Genomic DNA, 20,423 nt, shown 5'->3' with positions numbered 1-20,423 from the left:
ATTAAATATAACATGCAGAAAGAGTGTAGATTGTCGATGCTAACCAAATCAATTCTATCTGGGTTAACCGAGAATTGGGTAAACTCTTCTTTCATTATATCCTTAATCACGATAAAATTTTCAACAGTGTCCAGTTCTCCATGAAGCATCATCTGTATGCAAGACAAGTAAAGTTTCTGATGTTAATCAAGGGAAAAAACATTACAAAATTTACTTGGTGAAATAAGTTTATATAAATATTTGACTTACACACACATCTGTGGTGAAAAAAAATCGATAAGGCTCTGAAGAGTTTCTTCTAGATTCCTTGGCATTCAAAAGTTTTGTCCAACAATCGATCACATCACTCGTTAAATACTTATATTGTCGTAGCGTTGCCATTTCAATACGCCGAAGAGAAATTTCACCCACATGCACAAGAAGTTCCCTGGTTCAGGACTACCAGTGTTAACTCAAAACAGGATACAGAACATTTTAAATTTAAATATTGTACATTAGTAGAGAGATATATATATATACCTGGCTAAATCGGTATGTTTTCCTCTACTATACGACACGCAATCAAAGAATGCAATTAAAACTCAGAAGAGGAGTAATAATGCATGTATCTGTGCTTAGTAAATTACGATTTGCAAGGATGCTCAGAGACTCTGGTTGACTTCTTTCATGTTCATGAACATTGTCATTGTTGATGACTTCGCCCTTGGTAGTGTCACCACTGTCAAGCAGATTATGCTCATTTGTACTCTTGTCGTTTGTATTACTCACATCTGTCATGCTGTCATTCTTCTCATAAGCATCATAGCCATCTGGTATAATATTCCCTTCTGTACAACCTACCTCCATTGTTCTCTTCTTAACCCTAACACTCTCATTGTTGTCAGGGACACCAATATCATCGGTACTCTTCTCTTTCTTTCCAACTATCTCCTCTTCTATCTTCTCATCCCCAACAGTCTCATCACCCTCGTAGAATTCTTCATCAGACGAATCCAGTTTCTTTGGGAAGGGCTTCTCTTGATACTGCTTCACCTTTATTAAAACGTCATCACAAACAATGTTGCACTTGGATGAAACCAAAGTGCAAAGATATTTGATTCTCAATATTCGAAGTCCATCCATCTACAAAAGTTAAAACATCTTCAGGATAGGTAACTTATAAACAAGAATGTGCTTTTAATACTTTAAGAAAGATCATTTAATTAAACCAAAAGTACATTTACAATTATTGGATATAAATTGTTTTGAAACTTACGTTGTTTTTTGTCAACCCACAAGTCCAATACTGACCCCCCTTGTACGTTTCCATGTATTTCATTGTGTAAATACCACAGTCAACAACATTTTGATGGTTTCTCCAAGGCATTTTCAATACAACAGGCTCCATTGCTCTTACTCTTTCTTTCTTTCAAATCACCAATGTCATTGAAATATTCTGCCAAAGCATTACGTTGCATGGAAAAATTCAGATCAAACTGTCTAGAGAGACCGTCCAAAAAATATGACATTGTCAAAGAAAAAATAACCAATGAAAGGCAACTGAACAATTACCATATTCCAAGGTTTATTTCCATAACGAGTTTTTGGGGTTTCATCATGCTGTTAATTATCAGGAATGACAAACTTGTTCTTCTCCATATTGAATACGAACAGGTAAAAATGCTTGTCGGATATTATTGGGAAAAAAAACTGTTTTATATAAGAAAAGATTAGAAGATACAACGGACATAAAATTTGTTACGAGAGTAAATTAGCAAAGAAAAACACTATGTATTGACTATATATATTGTTTGAGCTAACCATATCAACTTTTGTCACATCAATAATCCCAGCATGATTTAACTCATTTCTAAAATGCCTCTTGAATACTTCCAATTGTCTTTCAAATTTGAATTCTTTCCTTTGCCCTTGAAATGCTTGCTGCACACGCAGAACATAATATTCTTCTATTAATATACACTTGTATAACTTAAAATTATTGTAATATAGAATGAAATAAAATTTTACATACAAATACGAGGGTTGAAGCATAGAATCGACGTGGTGCTGAAGATTTTCTTTCAAGTTCATTGAAATTCAAGTAAGCTGACTAACAATCAACCACAACATCTGCTATATACCGAGGTGGTTTTAGAGATGCAAAAAGATATCGGGTACCCACGACATTCTTAAACTCAAAGAGCTTCTCACTGGTTCAGACGTTACACAAAACAAGTCAGTTAATTACATATACGTACATTATCTTTATTAATAATGCACATAACACCCAAACGAAATGTACAGAATGATCAAATAAAAGAAACATAATTAGTAGAATAAAATATACCTAGCAAGAACAATGCCTTTTTCCTTGGTGTAGTAGACGTAGTCAGCAATACAGTGCTGAAACTCAGATGGCTCTATACATGGGTCAATGTCTCCTCTTAGTAAATCAAGTTCAGTACTAATATCTAAGCTTGGATTGGGATTGGTTGCCTTGGGTTCTTCACTATAATCTTTAGATAACATGCTACATACAAGGGTATTTATAAGATTATCCGTATTGGCTTCTTCCTCATTCTCCACGTCACTATCAACATAAAGACGGTTCGAATCATTTCGTACATTCTTGTCATCATCTTTCTTGTTGTCTTCATTCCATTTTCACACTCCCCTTCTGACACCTCTTTCTTGTTGTCACACTCCCCTTCTGACACCTCTTTCTTCTTGTCTTCATTCCCATTTTCAACCTTATTATGTTCATTCACATTGTAAACTAATTCACCTTCTTTTCTCAATGCACAAGGCTTCTGGAGAAGTGGAAATGTATCAAATTAAATAAAAATACACTTAAGCACCAAGTTAACATAATATAACAAAAAATATGATCAACATATTTACCTTTTTGTATGTATAAAAAATCGGCCTCTTCAATGACATGCTTTCAACCTGAATACTATTTTTTAAAGTTGTGTTTACATTATTCAAAGCTTCAACAACCAAAGGATGATTACTAACATCATTCTCAGCAGCAGGAACAACATCTGGAATATCAGCAACATTAATACCAACAGAACTTTCACTATCAGCGGAGCTGTGCTCATTTGACAAATTGAGTAAACTAAATGCATGATCACGAGCTTCGAGCGCTTGTTCTCCTTAATTATTGATGCTCCTTTTTCTAACTTATTCTTAACAGATGATATGTTCTGAGCTAAACTAGTTATACATTTAGCAAGATCAAGAATATACTCCTCAGTGTAGTCCTTTGTTTGATAGACAGATTCGACACCTATATTGTCAACCACCTCCTCCATTGGTGCTCCAACTTACCATTTCCAAACATACCGCTTTTCATCTCATCCTTCTCTCTCGGTGATAACAAACTACTAGTCCAACCTACCAACGTATAATAATCTCTATCAACTTTTAGTTCCACATGAACAACACGATCAACAAAGATGAGCTGCAAAAAAAAAAAAAAAAAAAAAAAAAAAAAAAAAAAAATTAATTACAAGAGAATGAAAACGTACCTTGCAATGTTAAATTAATTTATGAACTTCAAATATTTTTTTTGTGACTTCTTACCTCCAAAAACAACAGTGGCCCGCCGAAGTGAGTCTCCTTTTCCACCCACTCAATCTTGCTTTCTTGCAAACTTTTTAACAAAAAGGAACACCAATTGTAATATTTGATTTCATCAACATTCATCAACGATTTCAAAACATGATGATTAACCAAAGGCTTTTGGGTGTTTCTCATTAGCAAAGAAACAGCAAACACAACAAAGTTAACCTTGAATTCATCACCACCATGATCATGATTTATCAACCAATTCTCAAGCGTTTTGAGTGGAACTTGTCCATCTTTTATACCAAATTGTTGTTTCCATTTGCCATAAAACTCTTGAAACTCTTCTTGATTCATGAGTTTTGGATAATTCAACTGTTTTAGGGCCTATTGGAAATCCAAATGTTGATCTTACATCCGAAACCTTCAAGAACAACTTCTCACCATCAAGAAGATCGATCGCTTTTGGTATGGGTTATCTTTGCTTAATTAACCAAAGTACCAAGCTTTAAAGGAATGGAACGAACTCTTAACCAAAACAGCCCACTAAATCCAATCTCTTCTAGCGCGCACCACTGTTCGTATGGCAAACGTTCAACTACCTCAACTACTCCTGTAGGAGACATTCTCGTATATGCACTTTTAAACGAAGCGAAATCAAACTTCTGCTTACACTTGGAACCCAATACCATCTTATTACTTACTTTACCCTTTTGAGGACTTTCTTTCTTTGCAGTACCAATTTGTTTATTAACAGAAACAATTTGTTTCTTAACTGCAAGATCATCGTCACTTTCTTCATTTATCTTCTTTGCGAAAGATTGTATAGACTTAGATTTACTGTTAATAGTAGTTGATTTACGCTTTCTTGTAAATGGAGCACACTCATTTTTACCATCAGTGGAACTTTCAGTTGGTGGAAAAATAAAAGTAACTTTTCTCCCCTTTTCAGATTTTTTATCTTCCTGCTCCATAGTCTGTAATAACAAAATGAAATTACAAAACAAGTAGAGATAATCAGCAGTTATCTAATTTTAGAAAATGTACAATAATCACAAATATAATGTTCTTTTAGATGATTTAGTACAATTTCTATATTAATAACAAACGGCACATTAATTAAAGCTGAATGTAAATTATATTATTACCTTCAATTAAAAATCCAAAAATTCACAAGTAGAGATAATCAGCAGTTACCTAATTTTAGGAAATGTACATTAATAACAAATATAATGTTCTTTACATATTTCAGAAAAGTTCCTATATTAAAAACAAACGGCACATTATTTTAAGCTGAATGTATTATATTATTACGTTCAATTGAAAATACAAAATTGACAAGTAGAAATAATCACCAGTTACCTAATTTTAGGAAATGTACATTAGTCACAAAGATAATGTACTTTTAGATGATTCAGAACAATTTCTATATTAAAAACAATACGCACATTAATTTAAAGATGTATGAACAATATATATTATTACCTTCAATTAAAAATTCAAAATTAACAAAAACTAGAAAGTAAATGTTGAAAGAATACTTCAGAGATATAAAATTGGGGAAGAATAATGCGAATGTGTTTCTAAAGGTAGAAAAAATAATTCATGCACATTAATCCGAATTAATTTTTAACAGTAAAGCAGTATAAATATCTGAAATCAAAACATCAAAATTATACTGCTATTGAACAATTAAGTGATCCAAATTAAACATTATATTAGAGTTATGATAGAGAAGAAACGAAATTGAAAAGAAAATACCTTAGTATAACGGAGGAAATTGGGCGTAACTTCAAAATTATACTGCTATTGAACAATTCTCCTATGACAACGTCTATACTGGTAATGTAAAACGACTGAGCTAAAAACTGGTTACTACTTTTATTTTTTTACTCCGTTTCTTTTTTCTTGTAGGTAGTTAGTTACTAGTGTATTGTAACTGTTAAAAAATAAGGGAAATGATAAATACATTTAATACCCTAAAATAGTTAGTTAGTTACCTAGAAGATTGGCCACTGCAGTCCCCGAAAGGGGTGGCTTACATGGTCCATGTGTTTGTGCGAGAATGCATGGACCCGGGAGGGGGGGGGGGGGGGGGTGATTCAACCCCTCGTCAAAAAAAAAAAAAAAAAAAAAGACACCTGACGGACCGAGTAAACCCTTTTTTGGGGGGGGGGGGGGATCCTAAAACGGGACGGGAAAGAGTTTAGGGTTGGATTAGGCGGATCCTTGCTTCTCATTTGAAAGAGGCAAGACAAAAAGACACCCTAGAGGGGCCGAGTGAACCCTATTTTGGGGGCCGGGTATCCTAAAACGGGACGGGAAAGGGTTTATGGTTTGATTAGGTGGACCGCTACCGCGGATCCCCCTAATCAAACCCTAAACCCTTTCCCTTGCTTCTCATTTGAAGGCGGCAAGATAAAAAGACACCCTAGAGAGGCCGAGTGAACCGTTTTGGGGGACGGGATTAAAACTAGGGGGCTGAGTATCCTAAAACGGGACGGTGAAGGATTTATGGTTGGATTAGGAAGACCGCGGTCTGCCTAATCCAACCTTAAACCCATTCCCTTATTTTAAGAGAATAATCTTTAAAACAAATGCGGGTTTAAAGTTTTGGTACATCGTTACAAAGTAATATGGACATTTGTAAAATGTTGAAGGTACATTATAGTTGATCAGTCTTGTAACTGACTTTAAATTAGAAAGGGTCAATTCTAAACAGTTAAAGCTTAGGTAGATGATAATAATTTAGATTCAAATAAACATTCATAATAAACTGCTAATATGTTCTGACAATAATACTTAATGAAAACGCATATGTTTCTAAACTTAACCGCATATTATAATTATTTATAAATTAACATCAAAGTTCTTGACCCTTTCTGGGTTTACTGCAAACGGATGGATGAACACTACTCTCATCCTCCAGCAAGTCCTCCTTTAGATGTTTCTTATAACCGTCTATTAATTCCATAGCCTTCACGATCACGCAACGTATAGTATTTTCACCATCAAGAAGAGCATATGATTCTCGTGCAATTTGTGACACACGGTGAGAAACCGACGGTCCATGTCACCTCGTATCTTATTTTTTGTCTATTAGCTTCAAGTTGTCGCCTATCTTTGTCTCTTTTCGGCGTGATAAACTTCATCTGCGCTTGAATGTCCAAATCCTCTCTTGTAGTGACTTTGCATTCACTTCAGCTATGTCCAGTTTCTCGTACAACCCTTCCTGATGTTCTTCTAATACTTCGTTTTTACCAAGCACCTCAATAAGATATTGACCCAGTGAATCTCTTTCACGTTTCATTTCAGCGAGATCATACTCAATGTTAGCGAGTTTTTGCTCGATATCCGACATTATTTCCACATTGGTAACGGAACTCATATTCTGGTTGAGGCAAAAAATAAACGTATTTTAAAAAGAGTGACAATAAACTTAAGGCATTATGGGAAGTACCAACTTCAACCATATTTAAGGCCATACTATAGGGTAAAACAAATTAACGTGGGTTTTCACATTGTATAATCATGCAAAGAGCAAACAGTGTTATTGTGAAAACAGATTACAACAAAAGGTAAAATAATCTTCTCCTGCAAATATTAAGCACATTGCGAGATTGAAATATCTACTATACTTGCAATAATATTTAATATACTTATTGTGAAAACAGATTACAGCAAAAGGTAAAATAATCTACTGCATTATTCTTGCAATAATATTCAATATACTTATTTACATGAAGATGTGCATTTCTTTGCAGGGAAAAAATAATAAGAACAAAAAAAAAACATAATTAGAGTACCTTTTTAAGGGAGTGAAAACAGTTTGTATGATTATTCCTTAGATTTTGTAATTAGCACACTAGTTTAGATAAGTATTTATAGTGAGTTTTATATATAAACTGCTTTGGATAAGAATAGGAGAAGTTACAATTTATGAGTGTAGTATTATTTGTCTTTTCACATGCATTAGTTTACAACTGCCATTTGACACATGTCTCATTTAATCAAATAATCATGAATTGTGGTGTCTTTTCACCTGAATTATTTTACAACTTGCATCTGAGAGTGTAATTATTAGATGCATTAATTTATATTATTTAATTTAAATGGTACATTGTTAATGCACGTAATGGACATTGTAAATACAGTGATGGGACAATTCTTTTCATGATGTATCGAAAATCCAAAAATTACAAAAGGTACTACGTCAATATAATGAAATATCATTAACAAATAAGAGAATGTACTTATATTCTTATATTCTGAATGGACATTGAAAATCAACAGTAGGTACAAGGGGTATGAGGTAAATATAAAACTTATACTCAAATGTACCTCAAATTTGTTTATATACGAGTATTACTCGGTTTGATTTAATAGAATAAAAGCAAGTTCAAGTTAAATTGGTCGGGAAATTGATGTTGGGATAGAGTCAAAATCTTCTTCTTCACTGTCTACAACAACAAGATTTCCTAACTCGGGTGCCAAATGATATTGAAACAGGTGCAATGTCCTCCATGTTAAGAGATTGTCTGTCAAGTAACAAAGACACCTTCGGAAAACCACTACATTATCCCTGGTAGTCGTTCTAACCCCAAATGAAATGCTTGTCTGTAATCTGCTTTCATATTCCTCTGTTAAACGGGCTTCCTCATTGTGTAAGATAAACATCTTAGCCCAACACTTTCATACTGCTTCCATGTTATGTTTGTCAGCTTGATTAACTTTTTGAATGATTTGTAGCATGTAAGTTTCATCTTGTAGTACTGTGTTTTTTTGCATAGTTGTCCTCCACCCCTGCAATTATGGCGTCCTTCCCATTGAATAGCCATCCTAGCATTGTCTTCTTTGCGTCAAGATGATGTTCAATGAATTGTTTTCTATCTTCCTCTTCAGAATTTATTACCAATCCCAAGCAAAATAATGACATGATTTCCTCTGTAGACAGATTAAAAATGGTTATTCCAAAATGTTCATTGAACGATAGCATTTAGAACATCATACTGTAAACTTTAAAAACACTATTAATTAAACGATGAACATTGTGAGCAATATTCGAAATTGAGTAAATTGTACAATTAGTATTTTAATTTACCTATTACTCCTATTTCATATGTTGTACACAATTTTCCTACTTGCCCCAATTATCCCAACACACGTAAAATCTCACACAATTGTAATCAATAAATAACATCCCATTAAACTTGACATGAACATCCAATTAAACTGAAAACGATGAAAATGTAACCAACAAAAGAGGCGTGATTTTCAGGTGACTTTGTCAATGATTTAAATCAACCAAGTATAATTACCTAAGAAATACACCAAAAGAATGGACGAAATTCAGGACAAGTTAGTAAATGAAAGTGATTACCTGGCAATGAAGAACTATTGAAAACGAAGGTGGAGTATAACCAAAATTTATGGAGAAGTAACCTAATACTCCGTAGTTGAAAGAAGTATTTTCTTTGGAAAGATTGTTTGAAAGAAGTATTCCTTTTATCTATTTTTTTTTTTTTTTTTTTTTTGGTGACGAGGGGTTGATGTGGGTTAATATCCGTATACTACCCCTTATATTACAGGACTATAACGTAAAATTTACATGCAATTTATAGTCATAAAGCGATAAAACAATAGAAACGATAAGTGTATAGAAATCAACCTCGGGTCCTTTTAATTGCGGCGTAAAGATCAGAAATCTAAGCAGATTCCCTCCTAATCGTTGCACCCAAGACTTGGTCCGAGATATGCCCTTGTGCTAGAACAGTGTTCTCCGATTGCCTTGCAATATAGGGAGAACTGTTGTGAGGTTTTTTCGAGATGAGAGATCTCAGTTTCAGAGAGAAAAATTAATCTCTAAAACCCTAATTCTTTTCACTAATGATGATTAGGTTAAACTCAAGGAGAAGGCTCTCCTTTTGTTCTCCTAGTTCGGCCAAGCCGAGTCCATGGGGAGGAAATGGGCTTTTCCATTTCCTCTTCTATTTGACTCGTAATCCGAACCCAAATGGCTAAATGTATATGACGCGATCCGATTATAAATGTTATCGGTTATCGGAAATTAAGGCATCGGCTAATAATGCGGGTTAGTCAATTATTAATACGTGTCCGACAAAACAGTATTTTATAATTTATTTTAATATACATTTAATTAAATATAAATCACGTATATTTAATTTTACGAATTAACTGGTTAATTCGCCTTAGCCCATGATATTTAATCCGTATTAAATATAATATCTCAACATCACATATTTGACTAATTACTTAGTCAAATAACTTGGACTAACTGGTTAGTCAATATTTGGCATCTACATGACAGTATTTTCATACCGTCACATCTCTCGAACGTATCCTATAGGTGTGACTTTTAGGGACCAGTTGATCACCGCCATCTGTATGACAATAACGTCAAACTTATCTAGCAAGCCAACCGTTATTGATAAACGTGGATCAACTGATAATAATACCAAAGTATGCCCTTTGATCCTTTTAGAGGTTTATAAGTCCTTGCACTAACTGTTAAGGACACCAACCCCAACAAGCTCCCACTTGTCCGTACAAGTGTATGTGCAATGACGTTATCCGCACTAACTGGAGGACACAAGCTCAACAAACTCCCACTTGTCCGAACAAGTGTAGGTGCGATAACCGATTCTCATATTCATTTAAAATTTCTCCCACTCAATGTAAAACAATTTGCAGATCTGGATCCACAAAGGTCGTATTTTACAATCGATCTGTATCTAGAGTGGTTTCCCCGACTAGAGAGTAACTTAACTGATAAAACGAATCCGTATCCGAGCATGGCCATGCATTTCGATTCTGACTCCTCGAGTGGCCCTGAGAAATATCGAGTACCTGATAAAGGCTGAATATTTCCTTCAACTCGACTCCTTCCGATCTAAGCACAGCATGAAATGACCCAGAAAAAAATCTACTTGGCCCCCTGTTACGGATGACCGTGAGAAAGAAACCAAAGTCACCCAAAATCGGCCGTAGTCTCAAGAGACAGTCGATAGTCAAAGAATCGACTCTTAGGATCACCATGGAGGTCCTATCCACGACCGGGCAACGAATGTTATAAAACATTTAGGACTCCACGTCGATGTCACAATTGTGTCCTACGAAATATCCGTATAAATCGCCTCTGTGATTGGTCACCAACCTGTTGACTTATGGCTCGTTGAACCCACCATCAACCAACGTCACGTCAGAATAATTGCCGAGTTATCAGCTCATGTGGGCAATTAAGGACTAACAAGATATGATGTTTGTTCATTTCACTTTGTGGTGTTCAAAATTGTCGTACAATTCCACATGAAAAACAAAATATATATATAAAATATCAAAACGATGATGTCGTATAGAGTACAAAGGAGAATGAATCTGATCCATAAAAGAGTACTACAACTCAGGAACACGTTTGATTCCCATGGAATTTACGTGCCCTTCATGCTTATCTTGTCGTAATGCTTTAGTGAGAGGATCTGCTATGTTATCATCTGTAGCAATCTTTTCTATCACTACTATCTTTTGCTCCACGTAATCCCGGATTAGATGAGCTTTCCGTTGTACATGTCTAGACTTGTTGCTAGACTTAGGCTCCTTAGCTTGGAAGATGGCACCACTATTGTCGCAATAGATGGTGATCGGGTCATTCGAACTAGGCACTACGGATAGTCCATGTAAGAATTGACGCATCCATATCGCTTCCTTTGTAGCTTCGGACGCGGCATAGTACTCGGACTCGATCGTAGAATCTCTTTAACAGATTTGTTTCGAACTCTTCCAGTGATCAGCAGCGCCATTAAGAGTAAAAACGAATCCAGACCGAGATTTCGAGTCATCTCGATCCGTTTGGAAGCTAGCATCTGCAGAATCCGGTTGCGCATAGCTTTTGATTGCCTCCATAAGTCAATGCCCAATCTTTAGTCCTCCGGAGGTACTTAAGAATGTTCTTGACAACCAACCAATGTGGTTCACCTGGTTCTTTGTTGGAATCGACTTGTCATACTCAATGCATATGCCACGTCTGGACGTGTGCATATCATGGCATACATGATTGATCCTATAGCTGAAGCATAAGGAATCCGTGTCATGCGCTCTTTCTCTTCCGGTGTCTCGGTGCCTGAGACTTGCTCAAATGCACCCACAGGGACATGGGAAGGAACCCCTTCTTGGAGTTAGTCATGCTTTGAATCTCTCTAGGACTTTGTCTATGTAAGACTCTGATCGAGAGATAACATCCGTCGTGATCTATCTCGATAGATACGGATGCCTAGAATTCTTTGTGCCTCTCCCAGATCTTTCATCCGGAAATGGTTTTTCAACCATACTTTCACCGAAGTTAAGAGAGGTATGTCATTCCCAATCGGGAGTATGTCGTCAACATACAATATTAGGAAGACAATCTTGCTCCCACTCGACTTGATATATAGACATGGTTCCTCGACCGATCGAGTAAATCCATTGTCTTTTATCACTTGGTCGAAGCGATGATTCCAACTCCTTGATGCTTGCTTAAGTCCATAAATGGAACGCTTAAGCTTGCACACTTTCTTAGGATGTCCTGGATCGATGAAACCTTCGGGTTGTACCATGTACAACTCTTCCTCCAAAAACCGTTTAAGAAGGCGGTTTTCACATCCATTTGCCAAATTTCATAGTCATGAAAAGCGGCAATCGCTAAGATAATCCGAATGGAACGCAAAGATAACTACGGGTGCAAAAATCTCATCGTAGTGCAAACCTGGCACTTGGGTGAAACCTTTTGCAACTAGTCGTGCTTTGTAGATATCTTGCTGACCTTCCACTGAATGCTTTATCTTGTAAAGCCATTTGCATTGAAGGGGACGAACCTTAGCCGGTAAGTCAACAAGATCCCACACGTTGTTCTCATACATGGAGTCCATCTCGGATTGCATGGCCTCAAGCCATAGCTTTGAGTCGAATCGGGTCATGGCACCTTTATAGGTTGCGGGTTCACTACTCGTTAAGAGTAGAACGTCATCTATGTCATGTTCCTCGACCATACCAATGTATCTGTCCGGAGGAATAGAGACTCTTCCCGACCTCCTAGGTTCCTCGGGAATATTCACATGGCCGGGATTGAAGGAATAGGTTCCTCCAATGGTTACTCGGTGTTTGGTTCTGGAATCTCCGACAGGTCGAAGGTTCTATCACTCTTTGCATTCTCGAGAAATTCCTTCTCTAAGAATGTCGCACTAGCCGCAACAAAAACACGTTGTTCGGTTGGCGAATAGAAGTAATGACCACGTGATCCTTTAGGATAACCTATAAAGTATGTCTTGACCGATCGCGGGCCGAGCTTATCTTCGTGTCTCCACTTGACATAAGCCTCGCAGCCCCAAACCCGTATAAAGGACAAGTTAGGGACCGTTCCTTCCATAGTTCATATGGAGTCTTGTCAACAGACTTTAGACGGACTTCGGTTAAGTATTAGAGCGGTGACATAAGAGCATAACCCCACAATGAATCAGGTAAAACCGTGTGACTCATCATGGATCGAACCATATCAAGTAGTGTTCGATTTCTCCGTTCGGACACACCATTCAGCTGAGGTGTTCCAGGTGGAGTTAACTGTAGGGCAATCCCACAGTCCTTTAGGTGTTGATCAAACTCGTGAGAAAGATACTCGCCACCACGATCCGAACGCAGTGTTTTTATCTTTCTACCCAATAGGTTCTGCACCCTATTTTGGTATTCCTTGAATTTCTCAAAGGATTCACTTTTGTGCTTCATTAAGTAGACATAGCCATATCTACTCAAATCGTCCGTGAAAGTGATGAAATACCTATAGCCTTCTCGTGCGGTGATTGACATAGGACCACATACATCCGTGTGTATGAGCCCTAATAGGTCAGCAGCGCGCATTCCAACACCTTTGAAGGAAATCCGAGTCATCTTACCGATGAGACATGATTCACACGTGCCAAATGATTGAAAATCAAAGGCCGAGATAGCTCCATGTTTGATGAGCTGTTTTACGCGTTTCTCATTAATGTGTCCCATACGGCAGTGCCATAGATACGTTTGATCTTTGTCACCAACCTTTAACTTTTTATTCATTACGTGTAATATTTCCGAGGTCTGATCTAAAACATAAATTCCGTTCATGGAAACTGCCTTGTCAGAATCATATCGTGTAATGAGAAAATGCAAGCATTGTTTTCTATTACAAATGAAAAACCAAGTTTATCAAGCGCAGAAACTGAAATAATGTTTTTGGAAAGACTAGGAACATAATAGCAGTCATATAATGACAACTCAAATCCGCTTGGAAGCTGGATCACATATGTCCCCTTGGAGATGGCAACTACTCTTGCTCCATTCCCAACACGCAGTCCACCTCACCCTTCACGAGGGGTTCGATGTTTGAGCCCCCGCACATGATTACACAGATGAGAACCACAACAAGTATCAAGTACCCAAGTTCCGTAACTTGCGTGGTTAATCTCAATCATATGAATAAAAGTAGAAGAGAGAGAAGACATACCAACAGGTTTAACACGACCTGCCTTTAAGTCCTCATGATAAACAGGACATGTGCGTCTCCAATGCCCAGTCTTGTGGCAATGGTGGCATTCCATGTTTTCACTCTTGCCCTTTGTCATGCCTCGATGAGTTGCTTCGCCTCACCAGGACCACTCTTCCCTGAACCGACTTCTTGAACTTCGCCTTACCTCTTTTATCGTTAGGTTTTGCACGAGCTTTGCCCTTACCTTTCCCTTTCTTTGACACAACGAGAACATCCTGTTTCGAGCTCCCACTGAACTTCATGTCCTTCTCGGTCTGTACGAGGAGGGAGTGCAGTTCATGGGGAGTTTTCTTCAAATCATTCATATAGTAATTCGCTCTAAATTGCGAATAACCATCGTGGAGTGAGTGAAGAATACGGTCGATAACAATATTCTCGCTGATGTTTCATTAAAGGTCTCCGACTTCTCGACATTCTCAATCATGCTTTGAGAATGTGTGGGCTAACCGGTTGGCCCTTACTTTCCGAGTCTCGCATCAAAGAAGCGAGTGGTATGCTCATAGGTCACGATTCTCGGTGCTTTCGAGAATTCCTTAGTGAGCGTGGTGAAAATCTTGTTTGCACCTTGGGCTATGAAGCGTTTCTGCAAATTGGGTTCCATTGCAAAAATAAGTACGTTCTTTACCGCACCAGCTTCTAAAGCGAAATCGTTATACTCGTTGATTTCGTTAATTCCGGTAGTGGGGCCTGGTTTAACGGCATGGGCTCAAGCGGATATCCGAGCTTTCCGTCGACGGCGGCGATTCCGTAATCTTTGCCTCCCGATCCAGCGAAGTTGGATCCGTCATTCTTCGATCGGGTAGACCGATTCATCCGACTCATGAAGATCCTAAGCCAGGACTCACGGTCCAATGTGGCACTTGGCATTGGGTTATCACTTGAACCAGCCATTTGTTGTTAAGCGATTTAAAATCGTGATCTACACAAAAAGAAAGAAAAACAAAACGAAATAAGCAACTCATCGAGGTGATTTAAGTCTATTTTAAAATTCATTTTAAACATGTAGACTCTCGCACTTGCATAATTGATCTCCCTCAAGAAAGATACAAGTGATCCCAAGACTCAATTTCGATGAAATTGATAAGCCAACTGTTTAGCTAATTCTTCCTTAAGAACTCTTGGTCGATAGATTTCCGTAAATCCTATCTATAGTCCACCATAATCACAGGATCGTACGAGTGACCATAGTGTTGAGATAAAATAGGTCAATCGGTTCCAACTTACCCGACGTAGAAGGGGTCATAGTATGCCTACCGACGAAGAAGGGACTCATTGGAGTTTGACCTATAAAGACTGTTCTCAATTTTTGTTTATACGAGGAAGATCCCATCAACTAAATTATAATTCATTTTAAGTGAACGAATAACTAGCGTCTGTCGTGAATGAATTTATTTGGATGATGGCTTAAAACGTGTGACATACGAATGTCAATGAAAACTAACTCGTGACCTCTATATGTGTCAGTTTTCATGCAATAAATTATAGGTGGTTTGGTTTTTAGGCGGAATATGATGCAAATAATCGTTGCGAAAAATAAATAAGGGAATGCAATACGTAAATAAAAAATGTCCTAGTGTGGCCTATCCTAGTAAAAGAACATAATACAACTTTGGAATCCACCGTTGGACCCGAAAAGCTTGTCTTGATGTTCCATCTTGATCCAAGTAGCGGGAGTGAGCATCCGGTCTCCATCTTTGGTCTTCTCAAAAATTACAATTAAAATTACAAATATAAACCTATTTACATTCTAATTAAAACTGTAATTACAAGTGAAAAATCCAAAACGGAGATACAAGATCTCAAAATACAACCAAGACCGTGTTCCATCATTACGGTAACACGTTCTACTAAGGCCACACTAAGTTACAACCGTTTGTAAAAAAGATAAATACGTAATAAAAAGGCATTCACGGCATTCATAAATTAACGATAAATAAAAATGCATCAACTAAAAACAAATTCATTCGTGACATAATTCCGTAATTATGTTAAATTTATCCAAACCACCTTTTAATGATTAAAATTCATGTGATAAAACCGCTTCTATCATTTAATTTTAATCCATTATAATCCGTTACTTTAAATATGCTTTAAAATAACTTAATGGTACGTGTGTGAACCGTTTCACAATTAAGCGAGTGTACTATATCCGGATAAAGTACATATTAAAGCCAAAGGAAAATTTAAATCAAAAGAAACAAATTTTCAAAGCTGTTAAAGACGAAATCCCTCGATCCAGGGACATAAGTGCTCGATCGAGGGACAGGGGAGCTCGATCGACTGAACTGCAAGTTGATCGAGAGGAATGCTAATCAGGAGGTGCTCGATCGACTAAACTGGTGGTCGATCGAGTACCTATATCAGCAACACTACTCGATCGAGTACGAGGACAACTCGATCGAGCAGAGGGGTTTTGAAAACAGGTCGATCGAGTACAGCAAGGACTCGATCGAGCAAAAGGTTTTGAGACAGGGTCGATCGAGTACAACAGGGACTCGATCGATCAAAAACAAGACAAAAACAGCACTCGATCGAGTAGAAATACGCTCGATCGAATGCAAAAGTGGCTGAAAACCTCTGGAAAAACCAAAACCCTCGTGAAAACTGATTTTCGAGATAAAATCAATTGAAATTTCGATCAAAACGCATCAAAACAAATTTGATAATTGATAAAACATGACATATTGTTATAATCTCTGTATAAAACAACAATATGCATAAAACCAAATCGAGAAAGATGATAAAACCGTGTAATACATGACACGGTTTCAAGCAAATCTGCCGTGTATACTTTGGCACGGGTTTTTAAGCACAAAAACATCGAGAGCAACCGTGTAAACAAGACACGGTTCCCAAAGCAACCATAAAAAACGCAGCAAATTTAAAAAAAATTCTCAGAGTGAAAAATAGGTCAGCCGAGACAAATTTTTAGCCAAAACAAAATCGTTTCAAGATCGTTTTATGAAAAACACATGAAAAATTCACGTGGCCTCGCTCTGATACCACTTGTGGGTTAATATCCGTATACTACCCCTTATATTACAGGACTATAACGTAAAATTTACATGCAATTTATAGTCATAAAGCGATAAAACAATAGAAACGATAAGTGTATAGAAATCAACCTCGGGTCCTTTTAATTGCGGCGTAAAGATCGAAATCTAAGCGATTCCCTCCTAATCGTTGCACCCAAGACTTGGTCCGAGATATGCCCTTGTGCTAGAACAGTGTTCTCCGATTGCCTTGCAATATATAGGGAGAAGCTGTTGTGAGGTTTTTCGAGATGAGAGATCTCGGTTTGGAGAGAAAAATTAATCTCTAAAACCCTAATTCTTTTCACTAATGATGATTAGGTTAAACTCAAGGAGAAGGCTCTCCTTTTGTTCTCCTAGTTCGGCCAAGCCGAGTCCATGGGGAGGAAATGGGCTTTTCCATTTCCTCTTCTATTTGACTCGTAATCCGAACCCAAATGGCTAAATGTATATGACGCGGTCTGATTATAAATCATTATCGGTTATCGGAAATTAAGGCATCGCTAATAATGCGGGTTAGTCAATTATTAATACGTGTCCGACAAAACAAAACGATTTTATAATTTATTTTAATATACATTTAATTAAATATAAATCACGTATATTTAATTTTACGAATTAACCGGTTAATTCGCCTTAGCCCATGATATTTAATCCGTATTAAATATAATATCTCAACATCACATATTTGACTAATTACTTAGTCAAATAACTTGACTAACTCGGTTAGTCAATATTTGGCATCTACATGACAGGATTTTCATACCGTCACATCTCTCGAACGTATCCTATAGGTGTGACTTTTAGGGACCAGTTGATCACCGCCATCTGTATGACAATAACGTCAAACTTATCTAGCAAGCCAACCGTTATTGATAAACGTGGATCAACTGATAATAATACCAAAGTATGCCCTTTGATCCTTTTAGAGGTTTACAAGTCCTTGCACTAACTGTTAAGGACACCAACCCCAACAGTTGAATCCCCCCGGGCACATGCAATACCCTGCAAACCACGTGTGCCATGTAAGACATCCTTTAGGATGAAAGGTAACCGCAGCACTCCCCGTGTAGGGAGTCGAACCCGGGACCTCTCAATTCGTTGCCATTGCAACGCTTTGAGGCACTCCCGCACTCCACTACACTCAAGCCACTTTGGTTTTTATCTATTTTATATTTACACCTAATTGTGTGTTTTATAATTGAACATAAAATGGCTATACTTCCATAATAGGTATTATTAGGTCCACCCTAGATTTACGTGTGTTGGGGTTATTTGGGCAAGTAGGAAAATTCTGTGCAACATATGATATAGAAGTAATAGTTAAATTAAAATACTAATTGTACATATTTACTCAATTTCGAATATTGCTATTTCCCTTCTCTTTTCTGTCCTCTTCTCATACGATTTGTTTAAATATTAGTGTATACGGAGTATATTTTTTTGTTTTCCTTAAAATGAACATTCTCGTATTAAAATTACCACGCACGATATAAATTAATTGTATCAATTGTGAGATCCTAAAGCAAGAAAGTTACACAGGATGTAAATTTGTTTTCCTTAAAATGAACATTCTCGTATTAAAGCAAGAACATCATTGATTTTGGTGAAGATTTGTTTTCCTTAAAATGGACAATTGATCATTATAGAATGTACATTATAAGAAGTAGCTTGGGATGAATGCACATCCAGTACAACTTTTGTGTACATATGCCAAAGATCAAAAGTACATTATCAATACAACAAACCCAATAGACATTAACTAACGCCAGATATGTCGACAGCACAAAAGAAAACTAATAAATCATATTCAGGAACTATTTGTCAATGTCGTGACACGCTAATGCATGTCTAATAATGCTGTTACGATGTTTGTTGTGCTCAAATGTTAGTAGCGTGCATAGGTACTTGAATCTTAGTATTGTTAACGATCTCATCCAAAAAAAAAAAAAAAAAAAAAAAAAAACATGAAATTAGAATGTAATAACCAACAAGATAACATTGATTTGTTCTAAATAAGTTACAATTAAAATGTAAATCTCACATCAATTTTGGACAGTCCACAGTCCCAAGTGGCTATTCCCATAAATGTTTCCATGTGCCTCATGGTGTAAATACCACAGTCAAAAATATTTCTGTTATTTCTCCATGGAAGCATTGCTATTGTAGGATTCATGCCCATTACTATATTACTTTTCTCCATAGTTGATTGATTTTCACCCAAAAACCGTGCAAAAGCATCACCATGTAACACAATAATAAAAATTAGACGAGATGAACCATAATGTACATGAATTTACCAATGCAAGTGAACGATAATAATTCATAGTTGAGGAGAATGTAAATTTACCAGTTCAAGTACACTATCACCATACTCTTCTAAGACACTCCCCCTTCTAATGCGATTGTCAAGAATCATGAGACATTTCCTTGGCAGGTCGAAAACGTACAACACAAAATGATTCTCAAGGGCAATAGGGAAGAAGAACTAGCATCAGGGAAAGAAACAATTGTAAGGTCAGTGACAGGTAAAGGTTAATTTCATGTTAAGTAATAGCACATTTTGAACACTTTGACAGCACATTCACTGACTTCTATTCAAATAGACTACTACAGTAATACTGAATTTAATTTCAATTACTAAATGAAGTGATGTACTGACTAGTTCAATGGATGGAAGATCAATCCACTCAAACTCATTTAATTCTACTTCGATGCGACGCTTGAAAGGTTTGTAACGATGATCATCAATAGAAACACCTGTGTTCTTCATTAATAACAACTGCACACTGAAGATAAAATTTTAGTAATGTGAAAATGTTGGAAATAGTAAACTGAAATACATGAAAACAATGACCAAACTTACATATGTAAGTGTACTAAAAAAGAATCGTGTGGGATTGGTTGGTTTCCTATCCTTTTCTTTGTAGTTTAGATATGCCGACCAAGAATCTATGACAAAGCTTGAGATATAGTGATACGGTTTTAATGACAACAGTTGATCCCAACCAAGGACATTATTTTTGAACTCAAATAACGTATTACTGCACAAAAAACAGTAATAACAATATGATTAGCAGCAGATATGTAAAGATGAACTATGTAAATGAATATAAAACATTAAATCTTCTGTATGTAATTACCAACTGTTATCCACAGAGCCCTGGCCAGTGAACACATAATTTGAAATCTGATATTGCATTGATGTCAAAGGTATGAAGGGATTCGTGTCGTCAATAGCATCAAGGAGAGGTTCACAGGAAGGACTCTTACTA

The sequence above is a fragment of the Silene latifolia genome, chromosome 4 (assembly GCF_048544455.1).
Source record: "Silene latifolia isolate original U9 population chromosome 4, ASM4854445v1, whole genome shotgun sequence".
NCBI classification, from domain to species: Eukaryota; Viridiplantae; Streptophyta; class Magnoliopsida; order Caryophyllales; family Caryophyllaceae; genus Silene; species Silene latifolia.
Note: the sequence above shows the minus strand (reverse complement) of the source record.